Consider the following 22,671-nt stretch of genomic DNA (forward strand, 5'->3'; position numbering starts at 1 on the left):
AGATTCTTGAGGAGGCTATTCCAACTACCCATTTTCCAAGACGATGAAAAGGTATGGTCTCCGATTAAAAGAACCGTTTTCCAAAGCTCGGATTTTAACTATAGTTCTAGTTCAAGAAATTATCAAGATTGAGCAATGGGCATATGGAATTTCGTTAGGTACTCAGCACCATCTACCATTTGGAGAATGCGATTGTGGGAAGTTGCACTTTAAGAATATATTAGAGTCTAGTAATAATATTTCTTTTTGATTTATTGGATAAATAAGTATTTTTTATATAATTTCTTTGATTATTATTCTAATTAAGGTTAAGTTAATAGTATAACATTAAAAAATTTATTTAAAATATAGATTCGATTATATAAGTCTTGCATTTTTTTTCAATAATTTTGTTATGCTTTTCTTTTATTTATTGGTGATATAATTATTTTTATATAAATTAATTTTAAATAAATTTAATTAATTTTTGTTAGTTTATATTAAAATTAAAGTTATTTATTTTACGTTTATAATTTTAGTTTAACATAAAACTTCGTTTACATTTGCGCAACTTACTCCTGCATGTTTTCTTTTTGTTCTTCTTATATAGAAATAGCTAATTAGGGAATACAGCTTCATTCCATTTCGAAGATCAGTAGAAAAAGAAACAAAAAAAAGTGTACTTGAAGGAATTTTGGTTGTTTTCCTTCGCATGAAAATACTGCAACTTAGAAACTCCCTTTTTAACTCACCACATACACTTATTTATGCTTGGTTAGCGTAACTAGCAATTGGAGAGGATTTAATGAGATCCACATGCATACATGGAAAATGTCCATATTTATGATGGATACACCTACGATAACCATGTGGGCCTAACATCACTAAAACATTGCAAACGATATATAGTGAGAATAAATGTGTGCATTCTGGACAGTGACAACTTTTAGATCTCCTTTTATTGAAATCAATATGGATGGTCTATGCATTCCACATTTCCTCATTTACGCATCGATTTGGTGATATTAAGCAGCATCCATGCATCACGTTTTTGGAATATATTAACTATACAAACTAAACCAAGCTGGCCTTCATAAATATAATTCATCTATCATTCGGTTTGGAAAGAAGCATAGATATATTTGTTAGAATATATATAACGCGCGCGCGTATGTGTGTGTGAGTGTGTGTGTGTAAGTATATATACACCTACGTATATATATGCTCATAACGTGCAAAATCATGTGCCGCGATGCACGGACAATGCACATGTAAGTATAAATTCAAATAAGAAATAGAAGTAGGGTTAGTGTAATAAACATTACCAGCCCCATGTACTCAGTTTATAAGCCACGCATATTTTCCCGTAGGCTGCTTCTTGTGTGATGGTGAAAACTCTCTCAAATCACCGGGTATTAAAACACGTTAGCATCTTGGGCAGTCGAGCTAACTCACTGTCAATTTCATCTAAAAGTGATGGACGTATTCTTAGATTTCTTAGTGATGGATGTTCCTTATTTTTGCCAAACCTGGAAAAATCTCACTATTTGATACCGATTCCGAATATAGATAAAAATTGATCTATTGTTTCCCATATTCAACTTCCATGATTTTCGAAATCTGCACCTAACCGCCATAAGTAAACTGTGTCATATGGCATATGGTGTACAAAGAGAGCACTTCGATATCGGATATACTGGCACAGTCCAATATATCTGTTTTTACTTGTATATGTGATGGCCTATAATTCTGTATTTGTGTATGAAGGTCAGTTTCGATGACGGAGTACGCTATTCAATATTGAATTGTTTCTGTAATGGAATATATTGATTTGATTGCACTGAAAATACCCAAGCCTTTCACCTTATTACATAATATTGGTTTTTACAATAGGTACACATTTTCAATAAGTACCAATATTACAATCGATTTAACCGACTTCAGTATTGATTTTGTTTTATGGCACATATTTTAATCGACTGTGGGGTAAACAAAGACAAAGCTATCCTTCGTGGGTTTAAGATCGAAGCGTAAATAAACGTAAATAAGTATCGAATGACATATGAGGGATACGAAACGTTTCTACAATATTACATAAATATTGCTTAACATTTCATCTACACAGATTCAGGCAGTAAAACATGAGACAAAATATGTGACAATGTGTCAAAGCATAGAAGCTGACAGAATGGTTAGCACACTGAATAAAATGTTTAGCGACATTTCGTCCGTCTGCATGTTAAGAGTTCAAATTTCGCCGAGGTCGACTTTGCTTTTCATCCTTCCAGAGTGAATAAAGAATTGGACCAGCTGGACACTGGGGTAGATTTGATCAATTTAGCTGCTGCCCCGCCCTGTTGGCGAGTGCATAGAAGGCAGCGAGCTGGCAGAGTCACCAGTATGCCGGACAAAATACTTGCCAGCATTTCGTCTGTTGGTATGTTCTGAGTTCAAATTCTGTCGTGGTTAACTTTACGTCTGATAATTTCGGGGTCAATAAAATAAGCACCAGTCGAGCACTGAGTTTCAAAATCTGAAACCAGTATTTGAGTAAGCATGCATTCAGCGTTGAAATCTTTCATGAGTTGATTTTGAGCTTCAAACTTCAAATTAAATACCAGTTCAAAATTGATCCCATAAAACATACTACACCAATTGCTGATGTTAGTGCGTATATTATAATGCAAAATTACAAAATGAAGAAAAGAATTCTGTAGAGTACACCATTGACTAATGTAGTTTGTAACGAAATTTTAAATTAGTTAAACTATAATATGGATAATATTGAATTTCAAAACACAATATTGTTTTAAGATACGATATGGTTATTATTTTAACTGGTTAAAAGATGGTATTAATCATTTTATGTTTTGTTTATTTTTATATTCATATGTGATCTATAATTCGCACAAAAATTTCTTTTTCTGATTTGGTTAGTTAATATATTTTAATATCGTGAGTATAAAAGTTAAATTACGAATAATATATTGTTAAACGGATAACATATTGTTTTAAAATATTATTTTCTTTTCTTTGCACGAAGCGAATTCATTTTATCTTCTTTGAAAAGCTAAAAATAATTCAAAATAACATCGAAATACAATATAAGGTATGAGATTAAATATGAAGGTGAATTACTTCTAAAAATTTCTAATAAAATCCTAATATGGCGAATGCAAGTATATTTAAAAAAAAAGAAACACTAGAGAATAGAAAAACAAAAAAAAATCAGAAAACGAGGAAAAACAATATATTTATAAGGAAATTGGAATGTCTGATATGATTAAGTAAAGATGAAATTTTTTCAAGGAACTACAATGTGAATTGAGAGCTAGAGATGACTTCAACGTAGTAAATATTCTGGTACGTATTTCGTACCAGCAACGAACAAGCAGAAATAGTAACATTGTTAGTCAAATTTTACGCACGTCTTTTACTCGAATCTCTTTACATACAAATTTGTACCTATACATAAATGCATATAAGGGCACCCCGTTGATGTAGTTGAAATTCCAATGAAGGATCCATCGATCTAGGTTACAAACCGGCTCTTTCTCTATTGGCAAGACATCTCGAAATAAAACTGAATAATGACATACATACACACACACACACAGATGTATGTATATATGTATATACATATATGTGTATGTGTGCATGTATGTGGTTGTGTGTGTGTATATTATCCACATTTTATAGTAGTAGATAGCTCACGCACGTGTATATACATGTTTATGTATATATATATATATATATATAAACATGCCTACACACACACACACACACACACACACACACACACATATATATATATATATATATATATATATATATATATATATCATAGAAGTATGTTACAAAAAGAAAATAGATAGATACACGCATGTAAGAGCCTGTGTTTGCGTGTGTGTGCTGAAGAAAAGGGGGAAGACGGAAAGAAAGGAATATTTTGAGTACTAATACTTTCATACTGGGAATGTGACATTATGCTTAAATGTTATATCTGGCTTCACACATGATTTTATGTCCAATAATATTTTCCTCTAGCACACACCGTACATTGATGAAGCAACAAAACTAAATCCGAAACCTAATCCTTCACCGTTTAATTTACTCATGGGCCATGATGTATAGATGGCTCTTGAATATTATGTTAGATCTGTGTAGAATTTAATGTTCTCTGGTTTTAAATCCCTCGGTGTGCAAATACATACAAGTCACATACCTACCAGTTTGCCATCGATCCTTTAAACGTGAGTTATGAAATGTTCTATACAAAATCACACAGAAATACATCTTTAAACATGCGCTGCATTCCAGTACAATCGTTATTTGCACATAGGTAGAAATGCAATATATTAGTTCACAGATATTTATATATGATTATTTCGCATTTATATATAAAGTCATACATACATTTACGTATAGACATATACACATACGTATTAATTCATGCACATACTGGCATATTGGAAAGAGAGTGATGAAATAGCTACATAGGTAGATGGATAGATAAATAATCAAATACATACATATATCTATATACATATACATATATATATATATATATATATATATATATATATATATATATATATATATATATATATATATATATATATATACATATATATACAGATATATACACACATAGATATACATACGTATTAATAATTATTTCTTATTAACAGCAAATTAATCATCATCCCTCACAGCTGTTTAAATTAATACTCAGTAAATATTAATTAAATATTGACTTTGTATGACCTGCACATAATATCTTCAGGGTGCCAAAAATATACCCTTGGATGTTTTGTATGTATATATGGATTCATTATAGAAGATATTATGCTGAGGTCATATAAATTAAATGGTTAATTAATATTTACTGATTATTAATTGAAACAGCTGTAAAGAATGATGATTAATTTGCTGTTAATAATAAACAATTAATTATTATCTTCCCAATCTTCATTCTTTTCTTCTTTTATATGACTGGTATTTGTTTATATATATAGCTATTATTCTAAGGAAATTATTTTCCCCAAATACCATACATGTATGTATGCATGTATACTCATGTACATGTGTATATCTGCATCATTCGACCTGTTGCGTCAGTACGGAGATTACTTAATCTAGAACTAGTTCATTTCGCTTGGCACTTTGTTATTTTTGATTTATTTGTGTAGTGGCCAATATCAGAATAAGTTGTGTGTCTGCTGCGTTTATCTGGATTGACTCATTATTTCATTTTTTTAAAAAAGGGGGAATTTTTCATCCCTTGCGGCTTCACAAAAGCGTGAAAATTTCACAAATGGGTGAGGTATACGGCATAAGCTGTTCTGTGTGATTTTTCGGTCTTGATTGTAATCTACTACAATTAAAAGTCGACGAGCATCGTAGTTATTTATACCATTAATGTTTTACGACTCTTTGTTGCCTACTTTTCTGTTATATGCTTCTCGCTTTGTAGACACGTGGTTTCTGATTCAGTGCGGTTGCGCAGCAACTTGGACAAGTATTTTCTTGTATAGTCCAGAATTTACTGATGTCTTTTGAGTGAATTCGGGTATCAACATTTTTGTGAAACCCGTAATATTTTCATGTGTTCCTGTGTTAGTATTTTCCCACCTACTCGTTACTAACGATATTAATTAGTTTATGACTCCGTAACTTAGATGATTTGGAAACGTAACTAACAAAATAAGTGCCAGACCTAAATCTAATAAGGACTGGAGTCCATTTGTTCGGCTTAACACTTGGAAGTGGTGAGCAAGCATGGCCGTTGTACAATAACTTATGCAAGGTAAAGAATAAAAGAAGAAACGAATAAACTATTCTAATAACTTTGTGCCTATTTTAATAGCTTTGTGATATGCTCTAGGTATAAGCCCTCTTTTTCTCTGCTCCGGCAGAACAGTTGCTCGATCGAATGGCAGTTTGTTCACATTTTTTCCTGTCGAGGATAAAGATGAAACTAGTGAGTGATATTTATGTATATTTTTTAGATTTACATTTGAAGGAAATATTAATGTAATATGCGAGTCAGCTTCTTATATTATCGTATCAGTTGCACATTGCTTGAATCTCTTTCATTTATTGCCAAATTATATTTACACTTTCTGCTTGGTTTTTAATATTGAATGTTTCTTTAAAATTCATTTCTCTTCGAAATTTCGTGTTTGTAATTTACAAGTTACAACGTGTATTCTTTTTTTTTAATGCAGGGTGTTACCTAACTTATTCGTATACGTTCCATAATTAGACATAAATGTATATATGTTTTATTCTTGTTTTCTTTTTAATATTTCAAATCATTTTCCATAAAAATATATTTTGGCAGAAAATCAGAGAAATTTTGCATGACATAAACTTTGGCTCGATTCCCCCGGCAAATGCGTTTCATCAGAATAATTTTGCATATAATTGAAGTAAATGTTGTATCAAGCGAAGCAGTTATTCTAGAAAGATTACATATGTCACGAATCCACTCGGTGCACAAGAAATTTCTTTCGATTTAAAAAAAAGAACAGAGGTTCGTTCATGTAAAAACATGCACGATTTGTGATTACTTGACAGTGGAAAAGGAATATCATCTTATCTCATGCTGTCTTCGTTCAGGTCTCTTTATGCAAATAAAATGATTGTGTACTTCGTAAAAAGCATTCTTTGACTGTCTTACAGTATTGTAAGCATTTTCTTTTCTCCCCAAACAAAAAGAAGTGAGGTTTCATTTGAATAATACATGTAGTTACACTTTTATAAAATGTTGAATAATTCTGCCTATTAAACTTCAATTTCCGATTCCGGTGAGTTGAATTACGTGGTTGATAAAAACTAGATGCATTGAATTACATATACAAAGAGCAAATCTTACTTAAATATGCATATGCCCAACCAAACAACTTAACAAAAGAAAGAAGTCTAATAAAATACAATATGTCATGATTTAAACTGAAGTCATCTACAGTCTTTATATTTTGTAACTTTTTCTTCCGTGATATAATACGCTTGTATTCTATTTGTTCATGGTCACCTAGTTTTCAAAAATATATCCATATTTACACTATAAAAAAAAAATCTGATATATTTGAACACAATCATTATATGCATGGAACGCAGCATATATATATATATATATATATATATATATATATATATATATATATATATATATATAAATAAGGGTAGAACATTTAGATAACTTTTCATACCGGTGACCAGCATGCATAATAAATTCAATAGACAACATATATATATATATATATATATATATATATATATATATATATATATATATAAATATGTATGTGTGTGTGCGTGCGTATGTGTGTGTGTGTGTGTGTGTATGCGTGTACTTGTGTGTGTAGAAAAATAGATAGACATATGTAAGTATATATATGTGCGTGTTTTTTTGTGTGTGCGTTTGTGTACAACAGAATAAATAGGTGGCTTATTAGCAATTTGAACCTAAAGGCACAATTAATAGAGGTCACAAAAGTGACGGCGTGTACTGAGCAGCACCAACTATTGCTAGAAACAAGATTTAAAATAATACAAAATCCACAAAGCACTGTACTTAATGACTGACAACGGGAGGTAAGGCTCCAGCGTATATAGCCGGATCGAACGATTTCGGATTTTGAATCATAGCATCTTAGACCTTGTCAGCGACCCTTAACGCCTAGGGTTAAACTCAACTATATTATATACCTACATGCATATATATATATATATATATATATATATATATATGCACACAATAATAGACAGGGATATATCAATTGTAAAGGCACAATTTGCGTCTGGGACACTGCTATGTTTATGAAAATAAAGCCAACTGAGTTCTGCAAGAAGGAGAAGCGTAATTTTTATTTTACTTCAATGTTCATCGATTTTCATATAACACGACATTAATGGGAAAATAAATTCTGCTTTGCAGAGGATCATGTTACGTGAAGGTTCTGTGATCTCATTGTATTCAAGGTCAATTTCATCTGGAATAAGTTGAAAACTTATAATAATAGCGTTCAATAATTAAACATCTTGCGAACTTTAGTAATGCCCTTTCAATTACTGAAGGTTTGTGATAACTATCAGGACTTTATTTTTCATTTTCGAAAATTTTCAAGATTGCGAAAAAAAAAAAAAAAGAAAAAAGGTGGCAATTAGATACAGGAATCAAATACATATTGTGGCTACGATTCTCATTCAAACTGCATTTAATTATGCACCGGTTACAGATCAGCATAAATCTGTCAGATTTTTCACAAGATCACAGTATTGAATGCTGAGATAAATCGTGTATACTCCAAGCATATCATTAACCAAAGAGTTGAAGATCTCGCTCATTAAAAGCTGCTATAAAATATTGCTATAATCGAAATGAAGTTTATTTGGATACTTTAGATATTTGGCTAAATATCAAGGCATTACTACATTTATAGAAATTAACATGTCGTTACATCATTAATATTTGCGAACATCAAAAGACATCAATATCAACATTATTAACAGAAAACAACTCATAAACGAAATGATAATATTGATATTGCGTATTTTAATTGATTACTGATATTATTGTTATTGTTGTTACATTTATCACCATCATATCAGTTATTTATAATCGGGAATTGTATTATTATTATTATTATTATTATTATTATTATTATTATTATTATTATTATTATTATTATTATTATTATTATTATTATTATTATTATTATTATTATTATTATTATTATTATTATTATGTTGGTAATCATATTAACAGTTACATGTCCAATGAGCCAAAAAAAAAAAAGTAAAAGCAGACGTTATCTCTTGAATGTGAATTTTTTCTTTTTTCTTTATTGCTAAAAGGAAACCAAGAGACACGTCATAGTGCTTTGATAAATCTTTACTGTCATCGCCACATTTCGAAAATTATCTAATGATTTTATAACATTCACGTTTATGACATTAATCTAATTAAGTCCGACACGTAATTTTAGTTATCAGATCTTACCCAGCTTCACTCTTTCGTTCTCACTGTCTTTGTTTACCTTTCCCTCCTTCCTTCTCTTTCTCTCTCGTTTTCTCTTTTCTTTCTCTGCCTCTCTTTTCTCTTTCTCTCTCTCTCTCTCTCTCTCTCTCTCTGCTTCGACGTGCAATTCTTGAAGCTAGACATGAAAACTCAAATGAAAATAAAGAGTATAACCACACTCTGTTCCTTCCCAATGAACCTATGTACATATTATAGTATAAATGATAATGCCAATTGCCAAATAATTCAGGATATAAATACTACTTTCCACTATAGGTACAAAGCCTGAAATTTTGAGGGAGGGAGCTGGCAGATAACTCAAATTCACCTTGCGAACGAAAGGGACTAGATCCGGAAAGCAATATATATCAAGAGGAATTAATCATTCAGTGATTCGTAACAGGAATATACGTACACAGCAAACACAAATTTCAGTCAGCCATTTGTACACATACATGTATAGATCAGAGATATTCTGGTTATAAATTATTTAAGAAAATACAGTTACTTCGTAATTCTTGTAGCAAAGATAAACAATAAATAGAACATCAATCGCCGATTGATTTCTTCTATTGTCAAGAAGAGATGTTGCAGACATGTCGCATTGTACAAAGCCTTATGCAATTTCAACCACAATTAAAATGACGGATTTGTGTTCAAAACACCGACTGAATTATGGAAAACATATTTACACGACGTCTATGGTGTTGGACTATGGAATTCTAGCAAAATACTATTATACTATATAATTTAGTACTATATTTTCTAGACAGACAGAAAGACAGATACATACATACATATATGCATGAGTATGCATACATATGTGTGTATATGTATATATATGTATATATATATATATATATATATATATATATATATATATATATATATATATATATATATATATATATTTGTGTGTGTGTATGTACGTCTGTAATCTTATGTACAAGGGACGTCAAAGTATTAGAAACGGTATGACTTGGTTCGTTTGATCTGTGTAGAATCAGACGTATATATAGAAATTGTGAGCTTTTCCACCAATATTACTTTAGGATTTTAGATTCAACATATATTTCTAGTTATGTTTACCCCTTAATTTTCAATCACGTTTAGAAACACACTTTATCACAATTTCAGTCGAATATACCATGTCTATATTGTAATATCTGTTTAAAATAGAGTTGGCGTTAGCGCAGTAGAATTCAAAATTTCAAACATAGTTGGAAATATCACTTAAATCAACTTTCCTGGAGTATTTTATGCCTGGATATAAGAAGTCATAGATAATTGTCTCTACTCACTAATTCGTTTATGAAGTTTCATGCGGGAAATTTATCAAATCATAAATAACTGAATGGAATTTATAATATACAAGCTAAGGTTTTATAAGTGACATCTCCTTTTAATTTTCTTTCCTGTTTCACATATTGAAGAATAAATAGAAAGAAAATCAAATATCCGTTTATTCTGAATTTATTACCAGTAGACCAGAAGTGGTCGGGTGAGAATAAGTATCAGTTCAGAAGCCACGAAGTATATGATTGCGTTACGTACAGAACTGAGCTGTAATATTACAAATTTATTTTGATTTAGTAAAATATCAATTTATTTATGATAGGATGCGTGTATCGCTCTGCAAAACATAACTTAACGGCTAAGCATAGGTTCCATTTATCGAGCGGACATTGTGATTACATACAAAGTATGTGTTGAGCTTCTGTTTTAAATAGCGTGTAATGCTCACATACTTATTGAGAGAGACAGAGGGAGAGATAAATAGATAGATAAATACTGATATACATATATGTTTGTAACATTATGAATTGCTGTGTAAGAGCAATTATATTGAAACACAATACACTTTACCTCGTTTAAATTCTAAAATCACATGCAAAATGCATAACAGCGAAAAACTTTGTATTTACAATGCAATAACCTATAATATTTGTTGTTGTTGGCACTCCGTCGCTTACGACAGCGAGGGTTCCAGTTGATCCGATCAACGGAACAGCCTGCTCGTAAAATTAACGTGCAAGTGGCTGAGCATTCCACAGACACGTGTACCCTTAACGTAGTTCTCGGGGATATTCAGCGTGACACAGTATGACAAAGCTGACCCTTTGAATTACAGGCACAACAGAAACAGGAAGTAAGAGAAAGTTGTGGTGAAAGAGTACAGCAGGGTTCGCCACCATCCCCTGCCGGAGCCTCGTGGGGCTTTAGGTGTTTTTGCTCAATAAACACTCACAACGCTCGGTCTGGGAATCGAAACCGCGATCCTATGACCGCGAGTCCGCTGCCCTAACCAGTGTGCCAATTCGCCTCCACGTATCATATATATATATATATATATATATATATATATATATATATATATATATATATATATATATATATATATATATATATATATATATATATATATATATATATATATATATATACATATATATACATATATATATATGTATATATATATATATATATATATATATATATATATATATATATATATATATATATATATATACATATATATATATATATATATATATATATATATATATATATATATATATATATATATATATATATATATCTTTACGCACAAACCCACACATATCTAGATGTGATGAATACTCATACTTGTGCACAGGAGGATAAACAAGAAAAGAAAACTGTTTTCACACGGAAATAGAGGTTCCTTGTTTTCAATCATCTATATGTATTTCTTTAAAATAAAATCTAGTTACTACGACAGCATATTATGGAAAACAGCATGAAAACAAAAGCATCGCCACGACTAAAATTGGCATCATCAGCAACAACAGCAGCAGATGCAGAAAAAAATATTAGCTTCACCTGAATAATATTCGATTCCGATATTGACGGATTTGAAACTTACTTCAAATGAAGATATATTGTATTCTATAATGAAATTAAAAATATCTCTGACTTCGGAAACTTCTTAACCCCACACACTTCATTTTGAAGGAGGTCAACGGTAGTCTAATGCATTTCTGTTCAAGAGGGTCACTAATATGATATACTTGGCGAGTAGAGATACTTGGCGAGAAAACAATAAATAGAATGTAGCATGAAAGAATTAAAGATGTATAGGAGAAATATGTAGAAACATACTTATTGTGAAACATATCAATAGAATCTCATCAAAGAATGAGGCGACTAGGCACAGCTGTTTTGACGCCGGTGATTGGGCTCGGCTGTCTAAATTTTAAACCTCTTTTGTCGATAGAATCACTTGGCGCTGGATTCTAACATACTCACAATCGCGGACATGTTCGCATTCGCGCGCACACACACACATACACGCACGCACACACACAAACTCACACACGCACACACACAAACGCACACTTACACGCACATCCTTACACATACACATATTCACACACACGTTCATCGTACAGAGAAGTACACAAACGTTTGGTGCTGGATTCTAAAACACACACGCACACGCATGCACACATACTCATACACATAGGCATACGCACAAACTCACGAACACACACATGCACATGCACATACTCACACATATGTTCACATGCAAAGAAATATACACATAAAGGTAGAAAAAGTGAAAGAGATAGGGGGAGAGAGAGAACGTGAGAATCATTAAAATGTCTTATGTCAACTAGAGGAGCACTCCATCGGTTACGACGACGAGGGTCCCAGCTGATACGATCAACGGAACAGCCTGCTCGTGAAATTAACGTGCCAGTGACTGAGCAATCCACAGGCACGTGTACCCAATGTCAAATATGACAGCATCGAATCAGCAATGCAAAATAGGCGGGAAAAATCGGCTGTGGCCACAACGTCATTTAAGCACCTCACCAATCCCCAAACCAAAACTCTGCAATAAATGAATAAATGAAATATGATACCGTAGTATCCCTGTACAATTTGACTGCGTACGATTTTGTTCAGAACGTATGTGCATCCAATTCAAATAATATGTTTAGCTCTAGCATCACCTCGGATTTCAAAGTATTAAGCTCACCAGTTTCCACATAATTGTTACACACTATTTATGATCTGGTTATATTCAGAGAAAGCTTACGTTAACTATCGGGTATCTGTATCATACCACGTACATCTGATATATCGTAATTGCATAGTCAATTATATTTAGTAGGTCAATAGAAACTTCAATGAAACTTGGTCAACTTTATTCTCATACGGGCAATATAATCAGCATTAACTCTCTTCTATATATATGTGTATATATATATATATATATATATATATATATATATATATATATATATATGCATGTATGTATGTATGTATGTATGTATGTATCGGCATTTTTTCTTCCGCCCTCCTCCAATTCTGTTACTACCCGAAAAATGTTAAAAACCTTTTGGTAAGATTTCTATTTGTGTTAAGATTTGAATTCTCCGATTTGCGCAGACAAAACAGAGTGGTGAAGAATTTGGCTTTGCAATTAAATGGTTTCAATTTTGGTCCCAATGTGTGCATCTACGATAAATGGCTTCTACTATATCCTCGGTTCGCTTATTGATTTCTTACTGAAATCTGTAGAGTGAAACTGTATGGAAAATTGTCATATTTATGTATTTATGTATGTATTTATGTATTTATACAGATAGCTACAAATAGATAGAAAGATAGATAGATAGATAGATAGATAGATAGATAGATAGATAGATAGATAGATAGATAGAAACATATTTAGATAGAAAGAGAGAGAGAGAGTTAGATAGATAGACAGATAGGTAGATCGATAGACAGATAAATAGATAGATAAATAGATAGATAGACAGACAGACAGACAGATAGATAGATAGATAGATAGATAGATAGATAGATAGAGAGATAGATAGATAAATAGACAGAGAGACAAACAGATAGAGAGAGAGAGTGAGTGAGTGAGATAGATAGATAGACAGACAAACAGTTAAACAGACAGACAGACAAATAGATACATAGACACATGAATATGGAAAGTTAGCTGTGTTGGTGAAAATATACTACATTTTAGATATGCTTTTACGTATAAGTGTACCATAAAACACATATCTACATATATACACACATACCCATATATACACACATCCATATATACACATTGTTAAAACTATATATATATATTCTCTAGTGACAGTCAGTAGTCACTTAAAAAAACCTAACACAAACAAGCCAAAATATATGGACGAAACATATTGAATAGCACTTTATTATATCCAACGATAAGTTGATATCTCTTGCGGCAGAAGCGTATATTGATTATAGACATTCTATATTCAATTCAGAAATGATTTGTCTATCTGTTGTCGTATTTCTACCCTTTCTCCTTTCTATTTTTCTGTTCTCTTTTTTTTTACATTCTTATAACAACTGCTTCTTTTCTGAATTCTCAATTCCGACGCGATTCAACGAAAACCTATGGCTTTGTATGTCACGCTGTAAAGCACTCAAAAATGTTTTACTGAATTTTAAGTAATCAGATTTATGGAAAAGTAGTTCTCCACGAGGCAAACTTTATCCGTTTTATCGTTTTCAACTACTTCATCGGCAGAGTATTTGGAAAACAAAACATTTTACAATACCTAAATGGCTTTCCTACGCTTTAGCACACTTTTCTTTAAACATTTTCTATAACCATGTGCAATACATAATTTTTCTCATTTGAATCTTTCCTCAATTGGAACTAATTTTATTGCTGAACATGGGATACAGCACATCAGTTCTTCAAATCTTATGAAACAAGGAGAGATATTTACCATACAAAATTTAAAATATTTTTGGCGTTGCTCCCATTTAACTATTAAACCTACATTTAAGTAATTTAGGTAATATTACAATCTTACATCTCATTTTAAAAAGTAACAGCTGTTTGCGGAATTCTCATACTAAACCTTGTCACACAGTTCGATATACATCATGGGTTTAACAGTACATTCCGCTAGTTTAAATAACTAAGAAAGGGTATTTATTAATCCTATTATAATTAAGCTATACGTAAATTGTATCCAAATACTGTCCCACTAAAAGCTTCGTCACCGACCTACTCTAAACCGTTTATTTCATATATCTTTCTCCAGTGTCACTCATAGGCGGACACCAGTTTACCTGGGGACTTCTGAGAATTGAAAAATAGGACGTACAATTTGACATGTTCACTAAAACTGAGATAAAGTTGTCAAACGCCTTCATGAAAAGACGGTGGTGCGAAATTATTTCATTGTTATGCACGGAAGTGCTATTTTGTCAGTTTGAGATTCAGTGACTTTGTTTATAAACTGTTTTGGTGCAATATCGTGTGGATAGCTCTGCATAGTTTTATATATATATATATATATATATATATATATATATATATATATATATATATATATATATATATATATATATATATATATATATATATATATATATATGACGCGCTTGTTACGGTTGCTGTCTATTAAATTCACTTAGAAATATTTTGTCGGCTCGTCGTTAAAATTATAGCAGAGAGGTTTTTTACAATCAACAGCTTATGTCTTATAGCATTTAACATATTTGTGTTGTCTAAGTTAAATGTATACCCATTCACACTTACACAGGTGTATATATGTATGCATGTTAGTAGGTTTTTGTTTTATGTTTCAAGCGAGTTGTATCTTGTAGTATTAGTTGGTGTAATAATAGAGTAAATTAAGCTTCCTAATAACCTGTCATACACTCAATAATCAACATTAGCATCTTGTATAGCATTGCTGTCATTATCACCACATTTATCTGCCGTTCCAATCAACACCTCACTGCTGACGGAAACTAATTCCCTACGATATCCCAATGGCCGTCCTACTAATTTCAAATTACTTTACTAATTATCTGTATTCCTAAATAGATTGAAACAAAAACGAAAGGCATCACTGGAGCAAAATGAGTCAAAATACACACACAAACATACAAACATATAACTATGTATGTATGTAAGTGTGTGCGTATGTGTACGTGTGTGTACGCGTGTGTATGTATACGTATATATAAATGTATGTATATATTTATATATATATATATATATATATATATATATATATATATATATATACAGAGAGATAGAGACAGGCAGTGGGAGTTAGATATATATATATATATATATATATATATATATATATATATATATATATACATATACATATATATATATATATACATATACATATACATATATACATGTACATATATATATATACATATACATATACATATTTATTTATTTATTTATTTATTTATGTGTTTCAGCCAAGTGGCTGCGGTCATGCTGGTGCACCACCGTGAAGTCCCCAGGTATATATATGCATATATATATATATATGTATATATATGTATATATATATATATATATATATATATATATATATATATATATATATATATATATATATATATATATATATATATATATATATATATATATATTTATACATATTGTATATAGTATATATTATACACATACCTATCTATATATATATATATACACACTCACATCAATATAGCTACACATTATGGATAACCTCATAGTGTGAAGTAGCTACCATAACATATGACAATAGTTGAATCAGTATCACGTAGGCTGCTGTTAAGTCAAATTATATTCGCAAATGTTGACGAAAATAACAAACATCCACGAAATTGGCCATTTTACAGGAATGCTCAATTGTACTGTCATGTTAATCTTAAGTATCAAATCCGCGCGGGAAAGAACAGTCACAATCATATACATATCAGTATATTAGGTGAGATGAAGATATGTGTGTACGTGTGTTTGTGTGTGTGTCCGTCCGTCTGTATCTGTGTGTGTGTGTATGTATGTATATGCAGGAGCGGGTGTGTGGTGAGAAGCTTGCTTCCCAACCATATGGTTCAGCTTCAGTCCCATTTTTTGTCACCTTGGTGAGGTTCCTTCTACTAGAGCCTCAGATTAGCCAAAGCCTTGTGAGTGTATTTGGTAGACGGAAACTTAAAGAAGCCAGTCGATTATGTACATAAAGTAAAAACTATTTGCCAACATAATGTGACAGTCCTAGACGGGACGAATAATACTGTTGTTTAGCCCCAGAAAACGTGGTTTCCAGCTGGATATACGACACAATATATGCGTCTTTATATTTTCGAATATATGAGGGAGTTCAGTACCCACATCCAGCACAAAGCAACATCTGTGGTGCGGTTTCTGGGTTATTGCTCTTTCTCAGCACAGAGAATTGGCTCGGCTAGACGGCGCTGCTGAAGACCCGTTTGAAAATATAAGGACGCAGATATTGTGTCGTATAGCCAGCTGGAACGACGTACGTTTCTTGGGGCTAAAGAACAGTAATATTCGTCCTATCGAGGACTGCCGCATTATGAGTAGGTATGTGTGGATGAGCAGAATGCACATGAGTATGTACAGATATGCATACACATATATACGTGCAAGCATATATGTACATACTCACGTGCACGCCGCTCAACCAAACATACTCATTTTTATATATATATATATATATATATATATATATATATATATATATATATATATATATATATATATATATATGTATGTATATATAATCAACATTCATACGGTCGAGAGTTCATGATCTACATCTCCGACTATATAGTCAAAATGTCTTCAACGGTTTTGGGGATGACTGTTGCTTGATACTCACCTTTGATGGATGTACCGATCTTACTTACACTACTTTACTCACCCAGCAATAAGACAATGAATTTCAACTCATCACCCTTATTGGTCTTTGTATATTCCACAATGTGGTACGTTAAGAAAGCAGATCTTTACTGTTGTTTGATACAAGAGTATCACTATGATTAACAATGTATTAAATAGTAAATGCATCATATAAGGATAAAATGTAATGACACGCAGCATTATAATGGAACTTTCGATCTTGTACATAAGTGAATTGACGTCTAATATTATCAGACTATTTCGCTTGCATATGCGCAGGCTTTGATGAAAACATAATTTTTTCAAGGTAACGCAGTCACGCATAACGCTAATCCACCGATTCACCTGAGCTAGTATTAGTCAAACATATGTATGCATATGTCCACAAACTTCGAAGTCGCTGCCAATTCTTTTCCTTTGGGCTTTACGTTTAGAAAATGCTTTCTTTCCTCTCTCCTTCTCCCTCTTGCCTCTCTGCATTCTCTGTCTCAGCACACACACACACACACACACATATATATGTATTTATGTATGTATTGATGTATGTATCGATGTATGTATATGTTTATGTACGTATGTATATGTATGTATATATATATTTATATATATTATATATATATATACATATATATATGCAATATATATATTTATATATATATATATATATACACATATAAATATGTATGTATATACACATATATACATATATTTCGAGAGAAAGAGATAGAATGTAAGTGAGAGCGAGAGAGAATTATTTGATCTTGGCATTCTAGATTATGAAAATGTTTCATATATTGCGCATTGTGTCTGTATTTTTCCCTATACTCCAGTATAGTAAATTATCGACATCGCTTGGGGTGTGCTATGAATTTAGTACCCTTGATCTTGATCCGAAATTACTAATTCTCCACCTACAAAATGTGATTCATACATCACAGGCAATTTATGTTTCGTTTGTTATTCACCAACAGTCTACAGACAGATATATGTGCGTGTGTATGTGTGTGTGTGTATATGTGTGCATGCGTGAGTGTGTGTTTGTGTGCGTGCGTGTGTCTGTATATATATGAATATATATATATATATACATGCATGCATTTATGATATAGGTATGTATCTATCAACAGATATATGTGCGTGCGTTTATATCTATGTATATTTGTATGTATATGATAAATCTATGTATGAATATATGCATGTATGCTTTTTTTACCGGATATATTTTGACGAATATATATATCAGGCTAAAATCAATTACATGAATTGATAAAAGATGGAACTTCTTTACTGTTTTTTTCAACCTATTTTGTTTGCTCTCACTCTCATACATTAAAACATACATACATACATACATACATACATACATACATACGTACATACATACATATATATATATATATATATATATATATATATATATATATATATATATATATATATATATATATATGTACTGAGCATTAATGAATATTTTAGAGATGGGAGAAACCTTCCACGTGCTTTCAGCAAGGTTAACCTTCCGAGCATAATGCCTATAAAGAAGTGAATAAAAGCCGAACATAAAAATGAAATTGAACATAATCATGAAATTTCATGGCCTTTGGTGTTAACGATATACGAGGGACTATTCTTTGATTAATGTTGCGTCTTCTGTACAAATGCGAATGCAAGACCATCCTTTCTTCACTTTTCTAAAAGGATGATGGGAGAAATATAACAAAAATGGTACACATTACCAGGAAGCTAATTATAAACATATATTTACATCCAAAGACTTAAGAACAGCTTTAGATCCTTAGTAAACTCACTTATATTCTTCTGCAAATTAATTTAGCCTTGATATATGCATTTTTTGTGCATCAGAATAAATCTCAGATGCAACATCATTGTAGTAAATTGGGCGAAAGTATTTTGCTAGCATGTTACCATTTAAACGATGATATAATGGTTATTCCAGTGTCTGTTTGGTTATGCAATTCAATGAAAATGAACCGAAAATTGAGGCAGTTCCTAACAGACTGCGGTGTGTTTGTGTGTGTGTCAGTGCTTGTGTGTGTTCGCATGTTTCTGCGTGTGTGTCTGTGTAAGTGTGTACGTGTCCGTATCTATAGCATATATGGATTATATACTACGCATAGGGACACACGCATTCATACAGGAATGCACATCCTCAAACACACATACGCATGTATATGTATATATAAATACATATATATGTATATGACACACACACACATGTATACTTGGAACAGACGTACACACAGATATATATATATATGTAATGTATTGGTATACATAAGTACTTATGTATATACATGTATATATACATACACACACACATACACACATGTACACATGCACACAAACACGCACACACATATACATGTTTCAAGTTTTGCTTTTATGTTAAGTTCTAATAAAAACTGAAGAATTATTCAATATTTTTGCTAAGCGCGTATCGATTGTTCTTTAACAAGAAGAGTATTTACAGTGACTTCGAAGTTTCGTCCTGCAAAGCAATCCTCAAACAGTCCGGAGACATATATATCATGCGTGTAACGAGTTCGCAGGCATATGTATCACTTGGGATATATGTGTCTTACGTAATGAAATAAATATCCTTTATTATTTCGTAATTATAATTGAAAATCATGGTGAATATAGTCAGCTAGCGTTTAGCCGTAGCGTTGAAAGTAGTTGTGATCTAAGAATTTGATATACAATACATAGCGTATAGAAAATACTTACTCAACATCATGGTCCACATGCTTGGCTATTCTAGAAACAGCTGTAAGAAACTCTGTTTATAATATCTATCTAGATTAAATATTTTTTTTACGGCTGATGCCAAATGTTTTTGGTTTTTCAATTTACATTTTTAATCTTTATTCACTTAACAACTAAATGCTCCTCTAAATCGAAAATAGTGTTGAACATTTTTGTACTTTTAATTCCTGGTTCATAATGAGTTCGTAGTCTTTTCTCAAATTAACATTGAATTTGTTTTTTATTTTATAGATTTCACATATCAAGTTATTTTTCTCTCACCCTGCTTTCTGCCGATCCATGTAGGTTGCTTGCTCTACATATTGGAGGATGTGCAAATGAACGTTTGTTGTTCAACCCAAAACATAAGAGTAGAGTTAAATCCAGAAGAAATTCATTGTTTTCATATTGCATTTCATTTTTCCTTCTCTAACGTGTATTAAATTTTAATGTAAATCACATATTAAAGGTTAATATTTTGCCAGAAGTAGCCGTTATATAATGTTTACTGGCATTCGCCTGTTCTAACATTCTTGTGTCTCATTAATAAATGTCATCGCTAACATGTATTTGTTCGTCGAAGAATGTAAGCTAATGTTTATCTATTTAATTATTTTTTGTGAAGTTATGTACAAACAATAGTTGACAAACAATATTTAATGAATAAGTAAAGAAAAGATAACGCAGCGTTTGCGATTATTGGACTTAACAAAAAGCAAATTTCACACAAAAGCTATACATTACATTTATTCCATAACATAAATCAAAACGTTGCTGTATTTAATACGTATAAAATTTTTTGTCACGCATAGATATATAAACTTAAACGAAACAACACATCACACAGCTGCAATTTTCTACATAACACAGCACCCCACCACTTAACTCCATCAATGTTCTAAAACGCAAATAATTGAAGCAACGCAACAACTTAAATGCTCAAATACAGCTAAGAGCAATATTATGAAACTTCCCACTCAACTGACAATACCCATACAAGATGTTTACAAGATTAAATCCACACTAAAAGAGAAAATGACATTGAAATTGCATTCATATTAAGCAGATCTGAAGATCAGTTTTGCATACATAGAAAAATGGTTGCATGTACAGTCTAACGAACGTTCCCGAATATTTTATTATAAAACAAAACTCTGAAATAATACCTCAACATGACAGTTTCCGTACCACTACTGAAACATGCTAAAGTGCCCAGTCAACTGAGAGTTTCTACAGAGGAAACATGTTGCCCCCTCATAGACGAATGCAACGTTTTACATCCCATCCACATATCATTCTATCGATTTATCATTCTTAAATATTTCGAGAAAATCGGAGACAAAACAGGATAAACATACACGCATATATATATATATATATATATATGCGTGTATGTTCGTATACATACATACATGCATACGTACATACATTCATAAATACATACATAGATAAATACATACATACATATACACACATACATACATACACACATACATACACATATACACACATACATACACACATGCATACATGCATACACACATACATACATACAAACATACAAACATACATGCATACATACATACATTCATGCATACATACATACATACATACATACATACATACATACATACATACATACATACATACATACATGCTTACATACACACATACATAAATACGTAAATGCACAAATATACACACTTGTATTAAGACCGAAGAGTTACAAGAAAAAAATGGATAAATCAGATACCGAAGTAAAAGCAACAACGAATAACAGCAGAAGACGTCGCTTTGTTTTGATCATAACATATTTTTCCAGGCATAAGAATTAAACTGCTAATATCGCTCACTAATTGAAATAACGATGTTTCTGTGTGATGCACGCTACTATGTTATTCCTAACTCTCGATGGATAATTTCATTCTATTTCGATTACATTATTAATATTATTATCAGTGATAGTATTATTATTGCTGCTGTTGTTGTTGTTGTTATTATTGCTTTTGACTTCATTTATTTCTAATTATTGTTGTTGTTGTTATCATTATGCCAGAGTTAATGTTATTAAGGTGTTACTGCCCTGTTTGTACTGCTATGCATAATCATTAAATTATATTTACTTTGCCCGTTGAAAATGAAAAGAAATTATTTTACACTATATTATGTCCTTTTTTTATTGTTTCTT

General features: G+C 31.5%; 1 long non-coding RNA gene across 1 annotated transcript in view; it reads left to right on the forward strand.

Annotated features, from left to right (window-relative positions):
- The window catches only part of LOC128250039 (uncharacterized), a 400,943-nt gene that overhangs the window by 166,206 nt on the left and 212,066 nt on the right, over positions 1-22,671 (forward strand). The gene's annotated exons all lie outside the window — the stretch shown is intronic.

This window comes from Octopus bimaculoides, chromosome 19, assembly GCF_046866305.1.
Source record: "Octopus bimaculoides isolate indiv1 chromosome 19, ASM4686630v1, whole genome shotgun sequence".
NCBI classification, from domain to species: domain Eukaryota; kingdom Metazoa; phylum Mollusca; class Cephalopoda; order Octopoda; family Octopodidae; genus Octopus; species Octopus bimaculoides.